This window comes from Prionailurus viverrinus, chromosome B3 (genome assembly GCF_022837055.1).
Source record: "Prionailurus viverrinus isolate Anna chromosome B3, UM_Priviv_1.0, whole genome shotgun sequence".
NCBI classification, from domain to species: domain Eukaryota; kingdom Metazoa; phylum Chordata; class Mammalia; order Carnivora; family Felidae; genus Prionailurus; species Prionailurus viverrinus.
In genome coordinates, this window is record NC_062566.1 from 115,615,718 (window position 1) to 115,628,112 (window position 12,395).

Below are 12,395 nucleotides of genomic sequence, written 5' to 3' on the forward strand. Positions count from 1 at the left end.
GGAGAATCAGTGTAATTCTTCCATTTTACAGATGAGGAAACCAAGGGTCAGCGAGGCCGCAGAGTGGCTCTCAGTTACTGAGATTCCAAATCCTTTGACGCAACCACACTTCAGCTGCCTCCCTGCGGATGGAAAGACCCGTATAAGAGACTGACTCCTCTGTCTGCCAAGGGGATGCTTCCTTTCCTCAAAGAGGTACATTCATGTTTCTCCTCTACAAATTCCCACTATCCTTTTGCTTCTCTCTCTCTCTTTTTTTAATGTTTATTTATTTTTGAGACAGAGAGAGACAGAGCATGAGCAGGGAAGGGGCAGAGAGAGAGGGAGACACAGAACGTGAAGCAGGCTCCAGGCTCTGAGCTGTCAGCACAGAGCCCGACGCGGGGCTCGAACCCACGAACTGCGAGATCGTGACCTGAGCCGAAGTCGGACGCTCAACCGACGGAGCCGCCCAGGCACCCCGTCCTTTTGCTTCTCTTGCGCAAGTCCTTTCAGGAAAGGGTCCACTAGCTTCGTCCTACTTTGGATCTAAAATTTACCTGGAATTCTCTACCTGGGGCGAAACGTGGCTCTTCTGTAGCCGCTGGATGTGGATGTGGACACAGCCTCCACCCGGAGCTGCCAGACCGCCAGCAGACACAGCTGGCACAAGCCCGCCCTGTGCAATGTCCCTCCTGGTGCCTGGGGCCGAGGGTGGGAGGTGGCGGTGGCTCCAGTCCGTCACAAGGAAAATGCCACTGGAAGAAAGCCGGGTTCGTGGGTCGGAGTACATAGAAGGATTTTGCCTTGAGTAAGACACTTACAAATTACTAAAACAAAACAGATAACTTGCCTAATTCACGTTAACTTTAAAAATGTATCCCAACCGTTTGGATGGTTTACCACCTCTTGGAGAGAGAAACATTTTTTAACTTCCTGTGATCATTTGACGAGGAACATATATTATTTGTATAATAGGAAAAGTTATTTTTACATTAGCTCTTACCATCTGCTAGGCATAACTGGATCACTCATTAAGCTTCCGTTGACTGTTTTCTAACTTATGATGACCACTGAACTGGCAGAATTGATATTTGAACCACAGAAACTCACCATAATACAAACTGTGTATTTTTTCAGTTAAGTACCTTCCAAAAAGAAGAGGGGATTGGTTATGGTTATCCTAATTGCTGAGTGAACATCTCCTGCTTAAAGTCGACATTTTCTTTTTTTTTTTTTTAACGTTTATTTATTTTTGAGAGAGAGAGAAAGAGTGTGAGCGGGAGGGGCAGAGAGAGAAGGAGACACGGAATCTGAAGCAGGTTCCAGGCTCTGAGCTGTGTCAGCACAGAGCCCGACGCGGGGCTCGAACTCACAAACCGCGAGATCATGACCTGAGCTGAAGTTAGACCCTTAACTGACTGAGCCAGCCAGGTGCCCCAATTCAACATTTTCAAACACAAACTCTGTAACTGCCCCTCTGCTTCAACTCTCACACTACCTATCTTGTTTAAGCTGGAAGCTGGGAGTCTCTCTGACTCCTCCCCAGACCACTGACTTGGTCTGGTCACTTATGGTCAAAAAATGGCTCTGAACCACAGTCCACTGCTTTCCCATTACCGTTTCTGGATTCAGGGTTTCAACTTTTTACCTAGACAATTCCAATACCTCACGACTGGTCCCCCAGCTTCTAGCCTTTCCTCACTCTGGTCCTTCTTACACTCATTCATTCATTCATTCATTCAACAAACGTGGCTCAAATGCTGGCAACAGACAAAATCCTCTGCCCACATGGAGCTCACATTCATGCAGAGGGAGCCAGATGGCATAACATACGAAGTTAGTAATGGAAGGCCACTGTGAAAACATTAGCCCTTACTCTGAGATAAATGAGGAGCCACTGGAAGGTTCTAAGCAGTATGACCTGACTTAGTTTTAAAAGGATCATTCTTTACTAGATGGAGAATAGGCCGGGGGTGGGGGAGCAAGGGTTGAAACAGCCCTAGGAGGCTCTAGGCATCTAGGCCTCCAGGCAGTGACCTAGATGGTAATCACAGAGATGAGGTGTCTTGGACCAGGACAGTAGCAAAGCATCAGATCCTGTATAGATGTTGAATGTGGAGCCAGTGGAATTTGCTAACAGACTGGATATGGAGCGCAAAGAGAAATAAAGTGTCACTGATGATGACTCCAACGTGTTTGGCCTGAGTGAGTTGAAGGATGAAATGGCACGAGCTGAGTCAGAAGGACCATAGAGGAACGGGTTTGGTGAGAGATATCAGGAGCTCGGTTTTGCATGTTAAATCTGAGACAATTATGAGACAACTAAATGAAGATATTGACAAAGCCGTGGGGTAAATAAGCCTGGGGCCTCAGTGGAGAGAGATCTGGACTAGAAATAGAAAGTTGATGGCTGTCAGTATGTAGATGGATGAGCTCCGAGGAGTGAGTGTAGACAGAGAGGAGGAGGGGGCCAAGATCCGAGTCCTGGGACATAGCAGCATGAAGAGCCTGGGGTAAGAGGCGAATCAATAAAGGGAGCAAAAGGAGAGGCACCTGGGTGGCTTAGTTGGTTAAGCGACCGACTTCGGCTCAGGTCGTGATCTCGCAGTTTGTGAGTTCGAGCCCCGCGTCGGGCTCTGTGCTGACAGCTCAGCCTGCTTTGGATTCTGTGTCGCCCCCTCCCCTGCGCACACTCTGTGTCTCTCTGTCTCTTAATAATAAATAAACGTTAAAATTTTTTTTGAATAAATAAAGGGCGCAAAAGGAGCAAGCAGTGAGATAGGAAGAAATCTAGGGGTGTGTGAGTTCCTGGGAGCCAAGGGAAGAAAGTGTTTCTAGGAGCCGGGAGAGGTCAGGTCACACAGCAATTATTAGTAACACAGAGGCTTTCAAGATCTTGATCAGAGCCGTTTCGGTGGAGCCCAGGGAGAAAAAGCCTGTTTGGAGTGGATTTACGGCAGAGGACAAGAGGAGGAATTGGTGACATTAACACCTCTTTCAAGGAGTTTTGCAGAGAGGAGAGAAATAGGACAGTGGCTGGAAGGAGAGATGGGGTCAAGAGAGGGTTTCTCAAGATAGAAAGAATAACAGCATATCTATAGTTAATGGCAATGATGCCGTATAAAGATAAAGTTTGTTGGGGCGCCTGGGTGGCTCAGTGAGTTAAGCGCCAACTTCGGCTCAGCTCATGATCTCATGGCTCGTGAGTCTGAGTCCCACATCGGGCTCTGTGCTGACAGCTCAGAGCCTGGAGCCTGTTCGGATTCTGTGTCTCCCTCTCTCTCTGCCCCTCCCCTGCTTGCACACTCTCTCTCTCTCTCTCAAAACTAAAATAAACATTTTTAAGAAAAGATAAAGTTTGTTAATGTAGGCCACAGGGGGAGAATTTCTGGAGCTGGTCCTTAGGTAGGAAGGTGGGGGCAAGATTTCATACATGGGAAGGGATCGATTTTAGAGACGAGAACCCTTGGTTCATCCATGGTGGTGGAGGAAGGCAGTGTCCGTGGACAGGTGCTGGCAGGTGGGTGCCCCAGTGACGAGAGTGAGTGCAAGTTCCCTTTTGATTGTCTCCATTTCCTCAGTGACATTGGCATCGGCATTAATTTTCCAAAACATGTGTCTGCTTATGCCCCTCCGTGGAATCAGTCTTTGCTAGCTGCCTGTTGAATATAAGGTGCAGCAGCCTCCCCTCCTCTGGAGCCACTGTCCTCAATACTCACCATTGCCACTGAGCTGTCCTGGGCGCTGTGTCAGGTCTCTGCCCTTACTCCTTACTCTTCCCTCTCCCCGGAAAGCCCTGCCCTCCTTTTTCTACCCGACACACCCCTATTCCTTTTCCAAAATCCAACTGAAATGTCACCCCCTCTCTGAAGTAATCAATCTTCCCCTTTAGACTGTGAGCTCCCTCCTTGTGTCTCCAAGTAGTGCCTGATTGCCAATTGTCACCAAATAGATGTTTGCTGACTCGGTTGAATAAATTGTTCTGTATGCACTTCATTTAGACTGATTTTCATCTCTTCATTAGAGGTACATTATTTCAGATCTTTCTAGGATCTAAATGGAACAAAATCAATACAGATAGATGATAGATAGATAGATAGATAGGGCATAGAACCATCAACGTCACCAAATCTCCCTTGTGGGTTATTTAAGGCATTGTTTCTGAGGTTCCATGTAGTCCGTATGCTCCAGAAGGCAGAACTACTAGGGTAAGATATGGAGTCTGTGTGCTTAATGAGGCAACAATCAGCGGGAATGTCTTGAGGCCAGAAACTAGAAATCTAGCCAAACGCCACTGCGGTTGGACACCCAGAGATGTTTACGCCCATCTCTGTAGGACAATCATGGAAACTCTGCATCTGGGCAGCTGAGAAACAGGAAACCTCTGTGCTGGGCCAGCAAGCCACTCGGAGCCCTTCACCGGGGTGTGGCATATGAAGCAGCAACACTTTCTGTTTAAAAATCAACTGGCAGCGCACTCACATTTACAGACAGAGTAGCGATTGCCACAGCCCTTTAAAAATAGCTTTACTGCTTTTCGTAGATGATGAAAGCAATAAAGAGTCGTTTTACTTCCCAAATATAGAAATGTATTGAGAGGAAAAGAAAGAAAGAAAGAAAAAGAAAGAAAGAAAGAAAGAAAGAAAGAAAGAAAGAAAAGAAAGAAAAAGAAAGAAAGAAAAAGAAAGAAAGAGAAAGAAAGAAAAAAAGAAAGAAAGAAAGAAAAGAAAAGAAAGAAAGAAAGAAAGAGAAAGAAAGAAAGAAAGAAAGAAAAAGAAAGAAAGAAAGAAAGAAAGAAAGAAAGAAAGAAAGAAAAGGAAATTCACGGTTAACATTTTGGTGCTTGTCATTTTTTACACACTTTTTTCTCTGTGTACAGAAAACTTACATGATTTCCCTTAATTATATCAGTTTTTGAAATGGAATTATAAATACATAGTCCTATAACTTCCTTTTTTTTTTTTTTTGGTCTCTCATGTTAATGAATACCCATCTGTAACAACATTGTAAAAGCTGATGATATTCCACTGTATGTATATATCATAATTTATTTAACAAATTCCTTTTTGATTAGACAGATTTTTTTCTTATGTTGTCACTGGTGTAGCAATATAGACCAGATAGTATGGAGGTGGAGAGTGCGGACTGCAGAGCCGGACTGCCTCGATTTGAATCCCTAGGGCCACTTACTTAGCTTTGTGACCTCTCTGTACCTCCGCTTTCTCATCAATAACAGGGAAATAACCACAATACCTGCTGTTATTATAAGGTTGTTGTAAGGATCCAATGAGTTAACCCATTTTTAGACCAGTTCCTGCCATATCATAAATTACTGGTAAGTGTTAGCTATTGTTATTATGAATAATATTGGGATGAACAGTCTTGTCTGTATCTCTTAGAACTTACACTATTTTTTCCTTAGAATGCATTTCTAGAAGTAGAAATTCTGGATCAAAGACTGGGCATGTGTTAAACTTAAAAAAAATTTTTTTTTAATGTTTATTTATTTTTGAGAGAGAGAGAGAGACAGAGACAGAGCGCAAGAGGGGACAGACACAGAATCTGAGGCAGGCTCCAGGCTCTGAGCTGACATACAGAGCCCAACGCAAGCCTCAGAACGAACCGTGAGATCATGACCTGAGCGAAAGTCAGACACTTAACCGTCTGAGCCACCCAGGTGCCCCAAACTTTTATACTCATTTCTCAACTGCCCTCCAGAAATGTACCAACTGATTGGTAGTGGAGTTGAGAGACTGAAGGAGAACTTTTGATTTTTACTCTGTATATTTCTGTATTAACTGAAATTGTATAAGGATATATTCATGCGTTGTTTGTATATATACTTCTAAATAGCCAATTTTCTTTCTTACCAATATATCTATAAAAGAACACATATGCCCTCATCCTCACCAACACTGGGCATTGCCAGCCTTTTAAATCTTTGCCAATATGGTGGGTGAAAATATTATCTCCACATTTGAACCTCTGATTCTCAGCAATCTGGCGTATTTTTCTCATCTATTGGAGGAAATACTTATGTGCTATGTATTACGAAACTTAAACATGTTTATACCATTTGAGTTAATGATTTTATGTCTAAAAGTGAAATCAAGAAAATGATGCCATACCCACAGATTTATGTCAAAAATGATCATCCCAGCATTAGAGTAGAAACTGATTAAATATAAAGTATGGTATTATCTATGTGATGCTATATTATGTAATCATTTTTCAAAAAATCATGTTTAGGAAGAATTTATAGAACATTATTTTATAGTATATAGTAAGTAGGGAGAGAGAAAAATACTTTTGAAAATACAAAGGAAAAAAGATGCAAAAGGAATATATTAAAATGTTAGCAATAATTGTTTACAGATGATGGAACTGTAATTTTTTAATGGGTAATTTTTTTCTCTATTTTTTTCTTTTTACTTTTCGGTATTTTCCGTATTTTCAATGGGTATGTTTTCACTTTGTAATTTAAAAAAAGCAATCTTTGCCCTTGCTAATTTAATTTTTTAATTTTTTTAAATGTTTATTTATTTTTGAGAGAGAAACAGAGCATGAGTAGGGGAGGGGCAGAGAGAGGAGACACAGAATTCAAAGTAGGCTCCAGGCTCCGAGCTGTCAGAACAGAGCCCGATGCCAGGCTCAAACCCATGAGCCCCACAAGCCATGAGATCATGACCTGAGCCGAAATCGGTTGCTTAACCGACTGAGCCACCCAGGCACCCTGCCCTTGGTAATTTAAAACTTGCCTTTATGGGAAAGGCTATGCATGTGTGGGGACAGGGGATGCATGGGAAATTTCTGTACTGCCTGCTCAGTTTGGCTGTAAACCTAAAACTGCTCTAAAAATTAACAAAATTAACAAAACTATTAAATTAACTAAATTAACAAAACAAACGAACAAAGCCTGGATTTTCTCTCATTGACTCTTTCTTGGGTATACATTCCTGGACACCAGACATACAAAACTCCACTAGAGAAGCAAATTGAGCTACAAACGAGCACAGACCACAGGGCTCGTGAGATAACTATAAAGTTATGTAGGATTTTACAGCTAGGAAGCGTAAAACAAGAGTTAAGTGGAATTTCAAGTAAATAATAGGCCTAAGAAAGAAACTGTGTGTCTGAAGTGGTAAGAGGCTGGGGTGGAGGTGGGGGGGAGGGGGTACTGGCTGAAAAGACAGCCAACGTCCGTGGAATTTTCAGCCGCACAGATCGCTTCGTAGCAGGGAAGCCTTTCTCCCTGAGAGTCCATACCCTTCCAAGAAACCTTCCTTGAGATCTCCCAAAGTTCTGCCCAAGGAGGCAGAGGGAAAGGGCAGCCCACAGAGCCCTAGCTAAAGTAAGACCAGCAGTGTGCAGGCTGTATCTTTCCTTCTGTGCTGTGCCCACGTTTAGGGAACAGCGAACGCCTCTGATACACTCCAGCAGGGGCACCAGAGAACCAATCAGTAAAGCAAGGCAGACTATGAGGGCCTTAGATAAAACGCACCACGCAAAGTCCAAGAGATGCCAGTTCATTCTCATGGCTGCCACTGACGCTAAATCCAGATTTGTGAAAGAAGGTTTATTGTTATTTCCTTGTTAAAGTTTCTGCCAGGTTTTTGTTGAGAACACTTAGCATTTCTCTTCGCAGAATTTCTTTCGTTCGTTTCCTAGACCCCGCTGGATCCCAATGGGACCAGCCTTGTGCCTAGCAGATAACCACCAATAAGATGATTGGAGAAACATGGAGGAAAAGCCTTATCCTGAAACAGCCTCTCCCATGCAGACGTCACAGGGTCTCGGGGTCCACCACCGGGATTCATGCTGTGATCACACATTATATATGATACAGTATTCCTGAACAGCCTCTCATCCAGGTACTTACCAGGCCTAGCAAACTTTAGCTGTCAACGTAAACTTGTTCGGGGGTGGGGGTGGGGGCACATTTCAAGGTCATATAGCATTTTCACACTTTACTGAGGTGTTTTCATGTCCAACCTCATCTCTGTTTCATTCTCTGGGAGCCCCCTGAATCATCCCCATGCGGGTATGGGTTGGGAATGACCCTGTCCGTCTCTGGTCCAGCCCTGAGCAGTTCTCCCTGCATTGGCTGATGGTGGAAATGGGTAGAGGAGGTCATTGTGACAGCCCAGTCCACACAACCCCGTCATAGACAGGCATCAATACAACCAAGTCGGAACCCTGTGGGTCTGCGTCATTGGTGGCTGTGAGGATGATCCACGGGGCGCCAGACCTGGATCAGACTCACTAGCTCTTACCTGAGTTAGCTTTGCCTCTTTCTCCTCTCAGTTTCTTCATCTGTAAAAGGGAATTGACCACAGTGCGGTCTCCCAGATCATCGTGCCTGCCGTCTCCAGCACTGACAATAGGCACTCCTTAATTCCTCTAGGACGGGTCTGGGAGGCCCCACAGCCCTGGAACTTTATTTAGCCCTGCAGGGGACTCGGGGATCATCTGGCACAGTGCACGCTTTCCAGACTTTTAGATGTCAACCATTAATAAAAAGGAAAACAAACAAAAAATTGGACCAGCCAGAGAGGTCTTACATTTTACTTGCAGGTAAGAGCCCCCCAAAATAAGTGTATAAGACTACAATCCACTATCATTTTTATTTCATAAAAGAATCTTAACCATCCTGTTTTTTTTTTTAAGAAAAAAAGGAGGAAGGGCATAATACCCAAATAAGTTTAGCTTTGTAAAAAAAACTCTTCACAATGTCTTTTCTTTTTTTTTTTTTAATTTTTTTAAAATTTATTTTTGCGCGCGAGAGAGAGCGAGAGAGTGAGGGAGGGGCAGAAAGAGAGAGGGGGACAGAGGATCTGAAGCAGGCTCTAGGCTGACAGCAGAGAAAACCAATGAAAACATCACAGACCAGTACTAGGGAACCTCAGATCTTCATGTGTTGGATGAGGCAACCGAAGTGTAGCAAGGTGAAGTGACATGCCCAAGGTCACAAAGTGGCTGCAATGTCTCATTCTATCTAGCGAAACACTTGTGGACGTGAGATCCCCTCCTGTGGCCCAGACAGGTGCCCTGGGCTGGGAGTTAGGAGGTCTGGGCTCTTCTACAGCCATTTGTCCTCAAGCCACACTTTCTGCCTTTTCCACTTGTCTAAAATGGGGATGAAATCATCCCGTCACTCAAGACTGGTGTGAGAACCTGATGAAAGAAGCGTTTTAAAAGTGCTCTGGAGATGTGTATCAGGGTATGAGAGTGAGGTACTAGGAGCGAAAAGTCCTGCCGTCCTGCCTGTGACTTGCTCGAAAATACTTCAGTCAACAAAAACAGGTGGAGCAAATATGGCACCATATTAACCATGATTAAATCTACGTGGTGGGTATTGCCAGGCTAGCCTCCCCACTTTTCTACATACTTGAAAATTTTCTTAAGAAGCATTCCATCATTTTTTTTTTTTTTAAGTGCTCTGGCAAGGTAAATGGAAGGGGATGGTATTACTCACAGAGAAGACGCCCTCAGGGAGATCCAAGTCCTGGGCTCTGCGGCCAGGTGGGGTCTACCACCCCAGGAGATGGAGCAGCCCACTCTTCACCAGCCCGGGGCACAAAGAGCCATGGTCAGGAAGTGATTGGCTTCCTCCCCCAGGCAGGCCTGGTGCCTGTGGCCGGGTGAGGGAAGCCTCCCGCCCACCCCTTCTCAGTGCAAGGCACCATCTGACAGACCCAGCCCTGCAGCGGCCACCGGCAGTGGGGACCTTGGGGGCTGCCTAGCGCAGCCAACCGCTGTGGGGGGCTTATGAATATGCAGATAGAGGCCAGAGCTGGTTGGCTGCCACCCCCCCATGCCATCTCCTACCCCCGCCCCAACTTAGATGCCCAGAAAAGCCAGCCGAGAGAAGACCTTCCTGAAATGCCATCTCTTCTGCCTTTTCTTAAAAATTGGGGGACTTAATTACCCAGCTTCTCCCATTGCACTCACTGGCCTTCGGGGAGCTCCTGACCTCTGCTTCCAAATTCCCCAGCGAGGCTGCTCCAAAGCGAACATCATTCTCCCTGTGCCTCAAGCATCCTGAGGATACTAAAACCGGCTCGGCACCAAAATATGGCATCTTGGCTGTGCGGGAAGGAGTGGCTGTGTGGCTTCTCCTTTTAGCAGAGGTCTAAACACTGTTGGGGAGGCTGTTTGCTGGGCCAAAAGCCTCCATCTGTGACAGAGCTGGGGAGAACTCACTGGCCAAATCCACCTACCCCCAGACATCACTTGAATTTTGCCATCTTCTCCTCCTTCAGTTTGGGAAGTGGAGTGTATGTTATGATATACGGCAATGAGAATCAATGAACTACAGCTCAACTCAATATGGGTAAATCCTCAAAACGCACTGTTGAGTGAAAGAAGTAAGTCACAGAATGATACAGATGCTGTGATTCCAGTTATATTACGTTTAAAAATAGGCCCAACAATGTCTACATTTTTATTGAGTTTCATCCATCCATTATCCCTAATTACAATTGAACAGAAGGGTATCTGGGTGGCTCCGTTGGTTAAGTGTGTGACTTCAGCTCAGGTCATGATCTTGTGGTTCGTAGATTCGAGTCTTGTATACTTATTTTGGGGGGCTCTTACCTGCAAGAAAAATGTCAAGACCTCTCCAGCTGTGCTGACAGCTCAGAGCCTGGAGCCTGCTTCAGATTCTGTGTCTCCCCTCTCTCTCTGCCCCTCCCCCGCTTGCTCCCTCTCTCTCTCTCTCTCTCTCTCTCTCAAAAATAAATAAACATAAATAAATACATAAATACATAAATAAACATTAAAAAAACTTAATGGAGAGATGGACAGATAGATGGAATCTAGGTATTATGGATAATACAAAGTGAATATAGGATATAGTCTCTATTTTAAGCAGTCCAGAAGATGGAAAGGTAGGCTATAGCCCAGCCATCTACCATCTAGTCAATAATATTAAAAAATATGTAAGCAGGTGGTGAGTGTGTAATTCAGACCACACATATGAATATTGGGGGATTTCAGGTAAGAGAAAAGAATATTGTGTGCGTTATTTAAAGTAGGCTGCCTCCTCCATTGTGTTTTTCATTAACTGAGCTATTTATCCTTTCTAGAAGCAAAATTTTTTTCTTATATAATTTGAAAGTAAATACATATTTTCCTCAATTTAAAACATAGGCAAAATAAATTTAAAGTTTAAGACACATGTGTATAGAAACTATAATGGAAGGGAGGGCATGGGTGAATATATAGTTGAGCCTGGCAGTGGTTAACTCTAGGGGGACCAGCAGGGAAAGCCACATAGGGCTTTTCCATTTTAAGCTGGATGGTGAATGTGGGTATTCCTTTTACTATTTTTTTAAAAATAATACACATATATTTATATACCCTTTTGAGTTTGTATTTTACAATTAAAATGTTTTTTAATTCCCTTTTGAAATTAAAAATAAAACAGATGATCCAGTAATCACACCACTGGGTATTTACCCAAAGAATATGAAAACACTAATTCAAAAGGATATATGCACCCCTATGTTTATTGCAACATTACTTACAATAGCCAAATTAAGGGTACCTGGGTGGCTCAGCCGGTTAAGTGTCCAACTTCGGCTCAGGTCATGATCTCACAGTCTGTGAGTTCGAGCCCCGCCATCGGGCTCTGTGCTGACAGCTAGGAGCCTGGAGCCTGCTTCGGATTCTGTGTCTCCCTCTCTCTGCCCTCCCCTGCTCATGCTCTGTCTCTCTCTGTCTCAAAAATAAATAAAAATATATTTTTTAAAAACCTTACAATAGCCAAATTAGGGAAGCAGCGCAAGTGTCATCAATAGATGAATGGATAAATGGTATATATAGTGGAAAATATACATATATATAGTGGAAAATATATATGTATACATAGTGGAATATTACTCGGCCATAAAAAAGAACAAAATCTTGCCATTTGCAACAACATGGGTGGATCTAGAGAGTATAATACTAAGTAAAATAAAACCAATCAGAGAAAGATAAATACCATATGATTTCACCCATGTGTGGAATTGAAGAAACAAAACAAAGGGAAGAGACAAACAAAAAAACAGACTTGTAGCTACAGAAAACAAACTGATGGTTACCAGGGGGGGGGGGTGGGTGGGAGGATGGGTGAAACAGGTGAAGGGGATTAAGAGTGCGCTTATCTAGGTGGCTCAGTCTGTTAAGCATCCAACCTTGGCTCAGGTCATGATCTCATAGTTTGTGAGGTCAAGCCCCGCATCGACCTCTCTGCTGTGAGCACGGAGCCCACTTCAGATCCTCTGTACCCCTCTCTCTCTCTGCCCCTCCCCCACCCATTCTCTCTTCCTCTATCTCTCTCTTTCAAAAATAAATACAAGTTTTTTTAAAAAAACGAGTGCACTTAGGGGCGCCTGGGTGGCTCAGTCGGTTGAGCGTCAGACTTCGGC